This window comes from Octodon degus, unplaced genomic scaffold (assembly GCF_000260255.1).
Source record: "Octodon degus isolate 3935 unplaced genomic scaffold, OctDeg1.0 scaffold00193, whole genome shotgun sequence".
Lineage (NCBI taxonomy): Eukaryota > Metazoa > Chordata > Mammalia > Rodentia > Octodontidae > Octodon > Octodon degus.
This window is the reverse complement of record NW_004524769.1, coordinates 1,408,620-1,420,437: the sequence shown is the minus strand read 5'-3', so window position 1 is coordinate 1,420,437 and position 11,818 is coordinate 1,408,620. Positions and strand designations below refer to the sequence as shown.

The following is an 11,818-nucleotide window of genomic DNA, read 5'->3' as shown; positions in this document are numbered from 1 at the left end:
TTCTAGTGATTTATGCATCTCAGCCTCCCCAGGGCTGGGACTATAGGCATGTGCCACCATGCACGGACTTTCTTTCCAATTTTTTTTAAAATGTATTTAGTATAGAGTCTACAGGGTCTCACTACAGAGATTGGACTTTTAGTGGTCTCCCTGTCTTCAGCCTCCCGAGCACTGGGATTACAGGTGCTCGCCACCACCCCCAGTCTCAACTGCCATCTCCGAGTGCCCCAGGGGTGGGGCCAGCTTGGCATGCTGGGGATCAAAGCCCAGCCCCTGCACCTGCTTAAGCAGGTGCTTTAGTCTGGCCCCTCTTTCCAATTCTTGGAACTTGCACTGTCACTTAATTTGAATGGTTAATATCCTGTCACAGTGTTAACTGGTACACAGAATGGCCAGCAGTGTTTCCACAGTCCTAATTCAAGTGCTGTTCTAATCATTTTGAGACACGTAAGTCTCCTTTGGAAATGCTCAGGCTCTTTCCCATCTTGCAAATTGCTGGGTGAAAAAACTGAGAAAGCAGACACTAAAGAGAAGAAACCCGAAGCCCAGAAGGCTTCTGCCAGTGGCACTGGTGAAAAGGGTAAGGTCAAGGCAAAAAAGGCCAAGAAGGGGCAGCCCCACTGCAGCCAAAATCCTGTCCTGGTTAGAGGAATTAGTAGATACTCCCAATCTGCTATGTATTCCAGAAAGGCTTTGTACAAGAGAGAGTATGCAGCTGCTGAATCAAAGGTTGAGAAGAGAAAGTTCTCGCTACTATCACAAAACTGGTCGGTGGGGACAAGAATGTAGGTAGCTGGGTGGTTAAGCTTCAAAAAATGCCTAGATACTACCCTACTTAAGGAGTGCCCTGAAAGCTCTTGAGCCACGGCAAGAAACCCTTCAGTCAGCACGGGAGGAAACTTCGAGCTAGCATCACTCCTGGCACCATCTTGATCATCCTCACCGGGTGTCACAGAGGCAAGAGCGTGGTCTTCCTGAAGCAGTTGGCCAGTGGCTTGCTACTTGTGACGGGGCCTCTTAGCCTTCCTTTATGAAGAACACACCAGAAATTTGTCATTGCTACCTCTGAAAAAATTGATATCAGCAAAGTGAAAATCCCCAAACATCTCACTGATGCTTACTTTAAGAAGAAGAAGATGCAGAAACCCAGACACCAGGAGGGCAAGATCTTCAACACCAAGAAAGAGAGATACCAGATTTCAGAGCAGCGCAAGATGGATCAGAAAGTGGTGGACTCACAGATTTTAGCAAAAATCAAAGCTACTCCTCAGCTCCAGAGCTACCTGCAAACTGTTTTCACTCTGAAAAATGGAATTTATCCTCATAGTGTTTTAAATTTCTTACTAAGAACTTAATTAAATAATGGATATATTTAAAAAAAACCAGATATTCATAGTTCTCCTACAGAAGACTTATCTTTAATTCCTATGTTATTGATACTTTTAAAATCAAGAAATATGTGTGGACCTTTATTTTATTTTATTGGCACATGTTAGGTATGCATACTGACAATATTCACCACTTTGTACCTGCACATGATGCGTCTTGGTTCTTCTTTTTCCCCATCTCCTCTCCGCTCCCTTCAGCTCTGCTTTCCCTCTTTCCCTATATATACTCTGCTTCCATTTTTCCTTCTGTTCTTCAGCTCTTGTTCCTTTTTCCTCCCTGCTGTCTTGCTCCCCTTCTCATTCAGAGATTTCCTTCTCATTTCCCAATATCAATTATACATTTTTGTCTTCATTTATGTGTTTGCTTTCTCACACCAAGAAACTATGGGCTATTTACACACTTGTGTCCCGTTTATGACACGTAGGAGTCCAGCCCCAAGGAGCACCCATTTACCAGGAATGTCTCGAGGTGAGCCCTCCTCGGTCCTGAGTAGTTCTGCACTGCAGATAGAAAGCACGTCTTTCTCATCAATTCAGTGGGTGGGCCTTTGGGCAGTCTCTTAAGCCGTACAGCCCCTGGAAACCAGTGTGGAGATGCTGCAGAAAGCTACAACGGGAAGTCCCACTGGAGCTGGCTATTCCCCCAGGAGCAGGGAGCGGGAAGCTCCATGCCACACTAACATATGGCTACCATGTTTATAGCAGCACAGTTTATAATAGCAAAACCTTAGAGACTCTATATTCTTATGAAAATTCTACAAACCTAACCACTAAATAAAAAGAAAATTATTTTTTCAAGTCTCCTTCTTGTTCATCATGACAGAGAATAGCTGGGTTTTCATTCCTGCCCCTCCTCTCCACATGCTGCAGGATGGTACATCGCATGGTCTCAGGAAGAATGCTGTGCAGCAACGTGAAGATGAGACCAGAGGCACTAAGCAGCGCCATGTGTCCTTAGGAGTGTGCCTGGGCTGTGAGCCTGGCATGATGTGCCAGGGACCCCGGTGACATGCAAGCCACCCGGGAGAACCAAGGAGGGCAGCACAGCAGCAGAGGAGGGAAGGCTGGAATTCTAGAGAAAGCAGGCATCAGGTAGTAACCTGCTTCATCCAGAACCAAACACCATTAGTGAAATCAATTGAAAAATAATGCTGTCCCGTGTCATAGGGCTTTGAATGTCACACATAGCTAAGTTTTGTTGGCCTGATTTTGTGATAGGGTCTCACTACATTGCATACATTCACTGGCCTCAGATTTCCGACCGTCCCACCCCAGCCTCTCCAGGGGCTGGGGTCACAGGTGTGTGGCACTGTACATGCCGAAGGAAATGAGCTCTGTTTGCTACATAAAATATATTTTGGATAAGAGATCAGGGATCAGAAGGGATCCTAGCAGCCTCGGTGAATCATGAGGAGACACAGGAGGGATTTTAAGAGTGGTTAATTTTATTGCTGCCATAAAAGTAGAATGAAAAGCACTTAAGCGCTTTTCAATTGTGGCTATTACAACAGGAAGAAAGATGACACTGGGACAATGGGAGACAGAGGTTTGCCTTGAAAGAGGCCCAACAATGCTGTACTTGCAGCTTCCACACCTGTACTGTGCAGAGAAATCTTGTAAAGACACCATAAATGCGTGTGTGTGTGTGTGTGTGTGTGTGTGTGTGTGTGATTAGAGAATGATAAAGGAGTAAAAGGAACATCTTAGCAGCAACATCAACTTTAGGAAGATGAAATAAATATCCTTGATAAATATAATGGACTAGGGGCAAGTGGCATTTATTAGGATCCTGTTCTGTCTCTTTTTAAAGAGTGTATTGGAATGGCTGCATAGATTCTCATAATTTAATCAAGATGGTACATTTACTGGTTGAAAGCTTTGCTTTATTTTTGAATGCAATATATAGACAGAAATCTAAATCTGAATCTCTTAACCTTGAAGGACTAGAATGGCGGTATTCAGAGGGTGAGATGTGTCCCCTCCCCAGTTCACATAAGGAAGTACTTCAGAAGCAGCTGAAGGAGCTGGGTCCTTCCCAAAGGTGAAGTTGAGTGGAGCCCCTGGGTGAATCCCACCCTGTGTGACTGTACTTGAAGAAAGAGCCTTCAAGAGATGATCATTTTAGAGTAAGAGCCGTAGGGCAGAGTCACGACCTAACCCAACTGCACCTCGAAGGAAGAGGGCTTGGCCCTGGGTCCCACACATGCAGAGGAACGGCGTGGGCTTCAGCAAAGTGGGAACCTTCTGCAGGGTCTGTAAAGGCCTTCGTAGCAGCCATATCTGCTGACACAGCCATGCAGGGACACATATACCCCAGAAAATAAATGCTTGGGGTTTTTTTGCATGGAAAAGTTCTTGGGGTTGAACCTAGAGGCCTCATATTGAGTAAAATTCCCAACACCAACAAGAAAAGGGGATACAGATGAATGTCAATTTTGTATCTGTGTATTCAAAGTGGTTAGGATAGATATATAGCTACATTCTCCTAATGAATAGAGTGATTTGTTCTAATGGTGTTTGTAAGTAGGATATCATGTCTGCATCTTGTACAGCAATTAACCACTAGGAAGAATGTATGCAATGTGCTAATTATTGAAACTGTCCTCCCAATTTGGTTTGAAACTGTCTCATTGATATTTGTTTCTCAATAAAATTATGGAAAAAATTTTCCAACACCCACTTTCCCCCACTTTTTAAAAATAAATTTGAGATGGTGTCAGTAGCCCAGGCAGGCCTTGCGCTTGGAGTCTTCCTACCACTGCCTCCCAGAGCTCTGGATTTACAGGTAGCTAAGTGCCCTCAGGCTTAATGAAATTTTACATTTTTAAGCCACTCAATGTTTGCCATTTTGTTATGGCAGCACAGGTGTGTGCTGTCTTAGAAAAAGGTACCTTTTGTTGTGCCAAGCATGCCATTCTTCATTATTTCTAAAACCTTGCATCTAGCCCAAGGTGCGGTGCACCGGTCTGGCCTGTTAGAACATGTGTCTGAGCTTCCCATTTGGATACTGGAACTGTACACATTGCTAGAGCCACGCTTCTGGGCGGAGTCTTTGGGGTGCTGTGTGCAGGATCCTGTCCTCTGCGAACAGACACAGCTTCATTCCTGCTCCCTAAGTTGGACACTTTTAATTTCTCTCTGTCTTCTTGCCTAACTGCTCTCATGAGGATGTGGACAGAGTTCTCCCTTGAACCGAGGTGGCAGGACAAGCACATCCACATGCATTTTCTTGATCTTAGGAAAGAGCTATCTTTCCACCAGTGAGCAGCATGTGAGCTTCGCGCTTGTCGTGTGTTTCCCTTGTAATGTCAAGGTACGTTCTTTTTCTATCTAACTTGTTCAGCCTTCACTAAAATCGGTGAGTGATGGTGAAGCTGGATGCCGTGGTGCACCCATCGTCCAGCCTTCTAGGCTGAGGCAGGGTGATTGCCACGCGGAGCTGTGCCTAAAGAGCTCAGCCTCAATATTGTAGAGAGACTTTTAAAATGGGTGATCCAGTGGCCCAGTGGCCCAGTGCAGAGGCTCTGGGTTTGATCACTAGTGACCCCACCACAAAAAGAAATAAAATAGTAATATTGAATTTTGCCAAATGATATTGCCAACTATTAAGAAAATCACGCTGTTTATTTACGTCATTCTGCTAATTTAGCGAATTACATTGACTGATTTTTATAATCAAAAATGAGTGGACAAAGAAAAAGTGACATACACATACAGTCATTTTTTAAAATGTATTTAGTACAGGGTCCACAGGGTCTCACTACCAGATTGGACTCGTAGTGATCCTCCTGTTTTCAGCCTCCCAAGCCCTGGGATTACAGGTGCACACCACTACCCCAGTCCAAATTGCCGTCTCAGGGCACCTCAGGAGCAGGACTGGCATGGCATTGGTACTAGGGATCAAATTCCAGTGCCTGTGTCTGCCTGAGTAGGTGCTTAAACCCACTGAGCTGTCTGGTCAGCCTCCACAGACAACCTCATTAAGCTTTAAAGAAAGACAAATTATTGCCACTTTATAATAATTTCTTGAAGGACATTCTACTTAGTGAAGTAAGCCAGACAACAAGAGATGAACATGTGATCTCATTTACATGAGGGAGTATTTGTCTTGGTTACCAAGGATTGAATCCAGGACCTTGACAATGGGTGACAGACCTAGTCTTTTTTATTTGTTTGCTTATTTGTTTTGTTTGCTTTTGAGACAGGGTATAGCTAAGTCTCTCAGTTTCCCAGGCTGGCTGGGACCAAAATTGACATCCTTTTGCCTCAGCCAATCAGGATGATGGAATTACAGCTAAGAACCACCCTCATCCCATGGCATTCACAGGTGTCACACTCTTAGAAACATGGAGTGGAGGAGTGATTGCAAAGGAAGAAATGATCAATGATGGTCAATGAGGACAAGTTTGAATTATACAAAATATATAATGTCTATCAACCTACCAGGCCTGCTTCACTGAGCTACCAGTACTGTATTGTATACACAAAATTTGCTGAGAAGGAATGCTTCCACACCACCTTCCTCAGTGGTTGTACCAGCCTGCACTCCTACCAGTGGTGGAGAAGGGTTCCTTTTTCCCCAAAGCCCCACAAGCATTTGTTATTGGTTGACTTCTTTATGATAGCCATTCCATCTAGAATTAGAACCCCAAACAACCCAGCTATTCCTTTCCTGGCTATTTTTCCAAATGACCTGGAAACATCATGCCACAGTGATTTATGTGTGCCCATGTTATTAGTACTGCAATTTATCAAAACTAAATATTGGAAACAAACCAAATGCCCATCAACTGAGCAACAGACAAAAAAGTGGTATTTTTATACAATGGAGTATTTCTCGGCTATCAACAAAGATAGACTTGAGGCTTTTATAGGTAAATGGATGCAACTAGAGACCATACTGGTAAGTGAAATGAATCTGATCCCCATGTGCAAACAACTTATTGTCTCAGTAGTGTAAGAATCTAAAGGTAAATAAAATCTGAAAGGTACAATAAATGATGTAAAAGGGAAAGAATCTGTTCAAAGGAAAAGAAAAGCTGGGATGAGGATAAGGACAAAGGAAAGAAGAGGGACTGGGGAGATAGCTCAGCAGCGTAAGCACCTGCGTGACGAGCTCAAAGAACCAGGTTTGATCTCTGGTACTGCATGCTGTGCCATGCTGGGCTTGCACTGAGCCAACCACAGAAACCCAGTGCTAGTCCGAGATGCATAGTGAGACCCAAATATGTACATTAGGAAAAAGAAAAAGTTATGTATTTATACAGTGTAAATTAGATAAGTGTACTGCTGATTTTTGCTGGTCTATTGAAAGGAGCAGTTAGTGCTTCATTTTTTTTCCTATTTCTTTTAATTTTAATTTTTCACACAAGTTTTTCTTTTTACCAATTTTACATGTCTGTATTTGGTCACCTAAACAATTAATTTGAAAATAACATTATACAATCCAACAGCCATTGCCTAATTCCCTTTATTTTGTTTAGTGAAATTTTACATCATTTCTAATTTTTTGCCATTTTGTATTGTCTTTAAAAGATAAAAAAATAAAATAAAATTTGTGATTTGATAAAAAAAGAAGATATATTTTATGTCAAATCTTCATGTCATGAGTGATAAATGAATAATAAAGGAGCATAAGAAGAAGCTAGGATGTAGTGACTATGCTTTTGGCTTTATCAGTAGCAGTCATATGTTTCACGGGTAAACACACATCCCAGGATGATTCATTTGTATACATTAAACATGGACAGATTTTTAGATGCCAGTCATATGCCTGTAAAGTGAATTTCAAAATGAATGTAAAACATGGCAAAAAAAAAAAAATCAACAAATTTCAACAGGTGATCATTTGTCTCATCCCTTGGCTGCCTGCCCTCTGCAGGGAGAATTGGACCTTTGGGTCTCCTGGGTTGAAGGTGGCTGCATGACTTGCTATGGCCAAGGCCAGGTCAGCAAAGTGGCAGATGTCAGCAGAATCTGGATGTTTTAAAAGCCAGTGGGCCACTGCCCACACTGTCTACACTGCCCACACTGCCCACACTGTCCACACTGCCCACACTGCCCACATTGTCCACACTGGCTCTCTGCCCTTCCTGTGGTCTCCAGAAGCATTTGAAACAGTGGCTGCTAAGACAACCACGAGACACAAGAGTGCAGACGCCCACACAGACTCACGACTTACACAGAATGTGTGCAATAAATAAACTTTTGCTGTTAAAAGCCACTGAAATTTGGTGGGAAGAGGTTGTTTGTTACGACAACATATACGGCCTGATTTGGTTGATATAACCAAGGTTTTCAACAAGTAAATAAGTTCTCTCTGGGTGTGGGCATAAGTTACCTTTCTGATTTTTTAAAAGTAAATTTAGTCTCAACAACAAAGTCTGTTTTTACAACACCATTTTCATAGAAGGGATTACCACAAGCTTATTGTAAGTGTATTAAGTACATATTTACATTAAATGGATAATTCCCTTTAACAGATGTTGAAGCTAAAAAGATTAAGGGTTTAAGAAAATATGGATCATATGGCCATAAATGAGCGGTTGTTATTTCGGGCCAACGTGTGACTCAGCTAGCACTCATACCCCTTCCATATGCTACACTATTGCTTTGGTTGGGAAAAAGTAATTCAGAAATCTTACCACCTAATGGAAGCTTCTTGTCATCCATGCTCAGAGGAAATAGACTCATTCAGACTGTTCTATAAATCATCCTGAAACAGTTTTGAAATAAACTTTTCTTCTATATCCTGGAAACAAGCTCTTCTTTAGAGATGGGGGTGACCCAGATGACTGAGTTTTCCCCAAATAGAAGGAGTTTCAGAAAAATCTTAAGGGAACTTGTTCTCCTTGTTTTTATGCAACAAAGTAGGAGATTAACAAAACCCTTGAAAACTTTAAAAAAGAGATGTAGGACACCTTTCATATCACTCACTAAGATTCACTTTTCTTCCATTTGTGGAAATATACGGAGGTAATTCTAATCATACCAGTCATTTTCTTAGTCTGCCCCTTAGCATGAGAAGAACATGTATGTCTACATTAAAACACACTTAGAACTGTCTGTAAGCCTTCTATGTGTCAGCTCCTAGATAGAGGGCTTGGATCAGTCAAACTAAGATGACTATATTTTCCTATTTTTACCATCAATAAACACTATCTGTTTGACAAGATTATAGCACAGATTATTAAAAATTTATTAAAATATCTCCACTCTGTTTTCCTAATGATAATTACAGCTTCTTATCTCCATATTTAAATTAAAGAAACCATGCTATTCAATTTCTCCCTCTGAGTCTGAAAAGAAAAGGGTACAACCTCCATCCCACGGCCCAAGTGTGCAAGCCTGGTGGGTCTTGGCTTTCGCCCAGGCTGGCCTCGCACTCTGGCCTCACGCAGTCTCCCTTCCGCCTCAGCCTCCTAAGCAGCTCTGAGTCCAGGTGTGTGCAAGGGCTCCAGCCTGCACGAACTTTTTCAGACTTAGAGATATCAAGACTTGTGCCTAGCTCCCTGTGAACTGAACAGACAGCCGAAGGCGCTGCAGCCACGTGGTGGGAAAGTCTGTACTAATGAGTAGTGTAAGCCTCCGTGTACTTTCTAGGCAGACAAAGGGCCCAGAATGGAGTTAGAAAACCGTGGGTGAGGCATCTCTTAAGCTTATCTATCTTTGTGTTTAGTTCCTAGTCTCTGGCATAGGCAAGGTAGATAGTTCATACAGCTCACTGAATTTTCCAACCTGGGAGCCATCCAGAGGCATACAGAAACAGTATACTGATTTTGGTGAAGATAATTCACAATGATTTACTTTTTATAAATTTTATTTGTATTCTCTAGCTGTGAAATATATCTGAGACATTTTCTAAGCAGTGGGACACAATACCTGACACCCATGATTTAAAGGAAGAGAGGCTTACTTTGTCAGACTGTCTCAGGTGCTTCCTCCACGGCCTGCTGACTCCAAGGTCAGGCACGGCTAAGGCACTTGGTGGAAGAAAGTCGTCCGCATCCTGGTGACCAAGAGCGGAGAGCTAAGGGAGGAGCCAGGCATGAGAGCAGCACCATACAGGCCTGTCCTAGTGACTTGCTTTCTCCAGCTGGGCCTCCCTTCTGACCATGAACATTTGAGGGAACTTTAACACCAACAGTGACATTGCCCCCTGCCCCCCAACGCATATTTATCTCCTTGTGCAAAATGTGTTTAATCTATTTCTCAGAGTCATCGGAGTCTTAACAGTTGAAACATTAAGCAGAAGTCCAAGGTCTCTGCTCCTCAAGGCTGACTCACAACTGTGATGCCCCTGTAGAAATTAGAAAGCAAGTTAAGCACTTCCCCCAGCATACAGGGTGCAAATTCTGGAAGGCAAATTCTAGAGGGATACAGAGTGAACATAGCAAAGCAAGACCAAAACTCACGATGTAGACAATATACTTGAGGTTCCATCCCCAGTATCCTGGGTGGACTGTGACCACATCAGACTCCAAAGGGGAGAGGCAACCCCACCTCTGTTGCCTTCCTGGTTGCAGCCCACACGGCCTCCTTCTTGGGCTAGCTCCCCCCACTGCCTGTGGATTTTCTCAACAGACAATCCATAATCCTGGTATCTCCAGATTGTGGACTCTGCTGCACCTTTGGCTTTACTCTCTAAGTTTTACCTGTTTCTCCCTCAAGGGTACATTGCCTGGCCACCCAAGCTTCCTTTAAATCTTTGTGGAAGCCTCTATGACCCCTAAACTCTCATACTGTGCAAGACTTAAAAAACTGGTACCATCTACATGACGTTACGGTCAGCTTGAGTGGTGGTGACCAGGCCCCCTTGAGCCTTGGCTGCAGAAACCTTCAAGAGCTTAGGCGGATGATCTTTGGGGAAAATTCCCCTCTGTGGTCCTCAAGGAGCAGGGCACCCTTGTGCACTCTTCTGAAAACAAGGTCATCCAGAGGTCTTGAGCCATTTCTGCCCATGAGACTAGACAAGGTGGGATTGGGACAATTACTGAGATGCCTTCAAGCCATGAGGAATGGAGATCATCTGGATATAGAGTAGTTGTGGGTATTTTAATGCTATGTTTTTCAGAATTTAACCTCTCACTCCAACTACATTTCTTTTCTGCTCAATGGCAAAATATTTCCAATTATTCAGCTCTGATTTTGGTCCCAATACTCACTGTGAATCTAGCTGAAATCTGCCAGTAATATCCATGCTGTATCCCAAACATTGGATTGCTTTGAAATTTCTTCCTCTAATTTAAGTAGCATATTGCCCATACCCGCAGTCTTGTGAAGTCTCATCACATGAGCAAAACGGAGACAATGCTTTTTTCTAGAAGGTAACACACGTGGTCTCTAACTGAACTGGCAGTGGACTCCGAGGTCCCACCAGGAGCCTCCAGAGTCTGGCCTTTGCTGTCCACATTCCTAACAGTGCTCTGCTCTTCTGAGCTATGATCAGAATTCCAGTAAGTCTTGCACTGAACATGGCAAGACTTTTATAGCCAACATCACTAAAGCTTTTCAAACTTCCCTGAGAAACCATTTCCAAAGGGCTCCATATCCACGAACAGTGAGGTCACAGCAGTGCCCCTTTCTCTGGTACCAAACTTGTAGGAGTCACTTTTTTATCACTGAGACAAAATATCTGACCCTGCAAATCAAAGCACAAGAAGTATATTTGGATCTCAGTGTCAGTGGGTTCAGTCGATGGTTGTTTCGGTCCAAAATGCAAACAGAAGAGCCTGGGTGAAGAGCCTGACGGAGGGGGTTGCTCCACGCCTGGTGTCTGGCAAGGTGTGGGGAGGAGCAGGCATAAGGAGACTCTCGTCCAGCACTCACCTGCCCTGGTCCTCCTGCTCTGAGAGACCCTGCCTCTGAACACAAGACTTGCATTGGGCATCTTAGGTGGGTCCTCAGTGGTAGTACCTTTGGAAGACAGAAAGCTCCAAAAGTGGGCAGAGAAAGCACGAACATCCATGATGAAAAGGTAAATTTCGTCTTTGGGATCAGATGTCTACAAAGCACAGAAACTCGAACTGACTTTTTTCTCTCCCTGCAAACCTAACTCATATTTCTGTTTTGTTTTATTTATTGAGTATGTAAAGTATTAAGCTGATAAAACACAACCTGGTGGCCGTGTGTGTATTGCCCACGGGTAAGCTGCTTCTGGGTTTAGCACTGCGAGGATGCATTTTCAGCATTCCTAATGAACAAGTACAGGTTAGTAATAGATGCATGATACTGCTTCTAGAGGATATTTAATTCTTTCCTATTCTTTCCTTTTTTTCCAACATTGCCACTATGACCTTGCTTACTTATGTGTACAATTTATTTACCAAAACTCTAAGATTGGAGAACAGTGGCCAAGTTTCTGAATTATTTTAAGGCTTTTACAACTTAGGTCAAAGAGACTCCTGCAATTAGTATAAACAGTAATGTCC

General features: G+C 43.1%; 1 pseudogene; it reads left to right on the top strand.

The window, feature by feature from the left end:
• The first annotated feature begins 498 nt into the window (after window positions 1-498).
• LOC111813495 overlaps window positions 499-11,818 on the top strand; it is a 46,109-nt pseudogene continuing 34,789 nt past the window's right edge.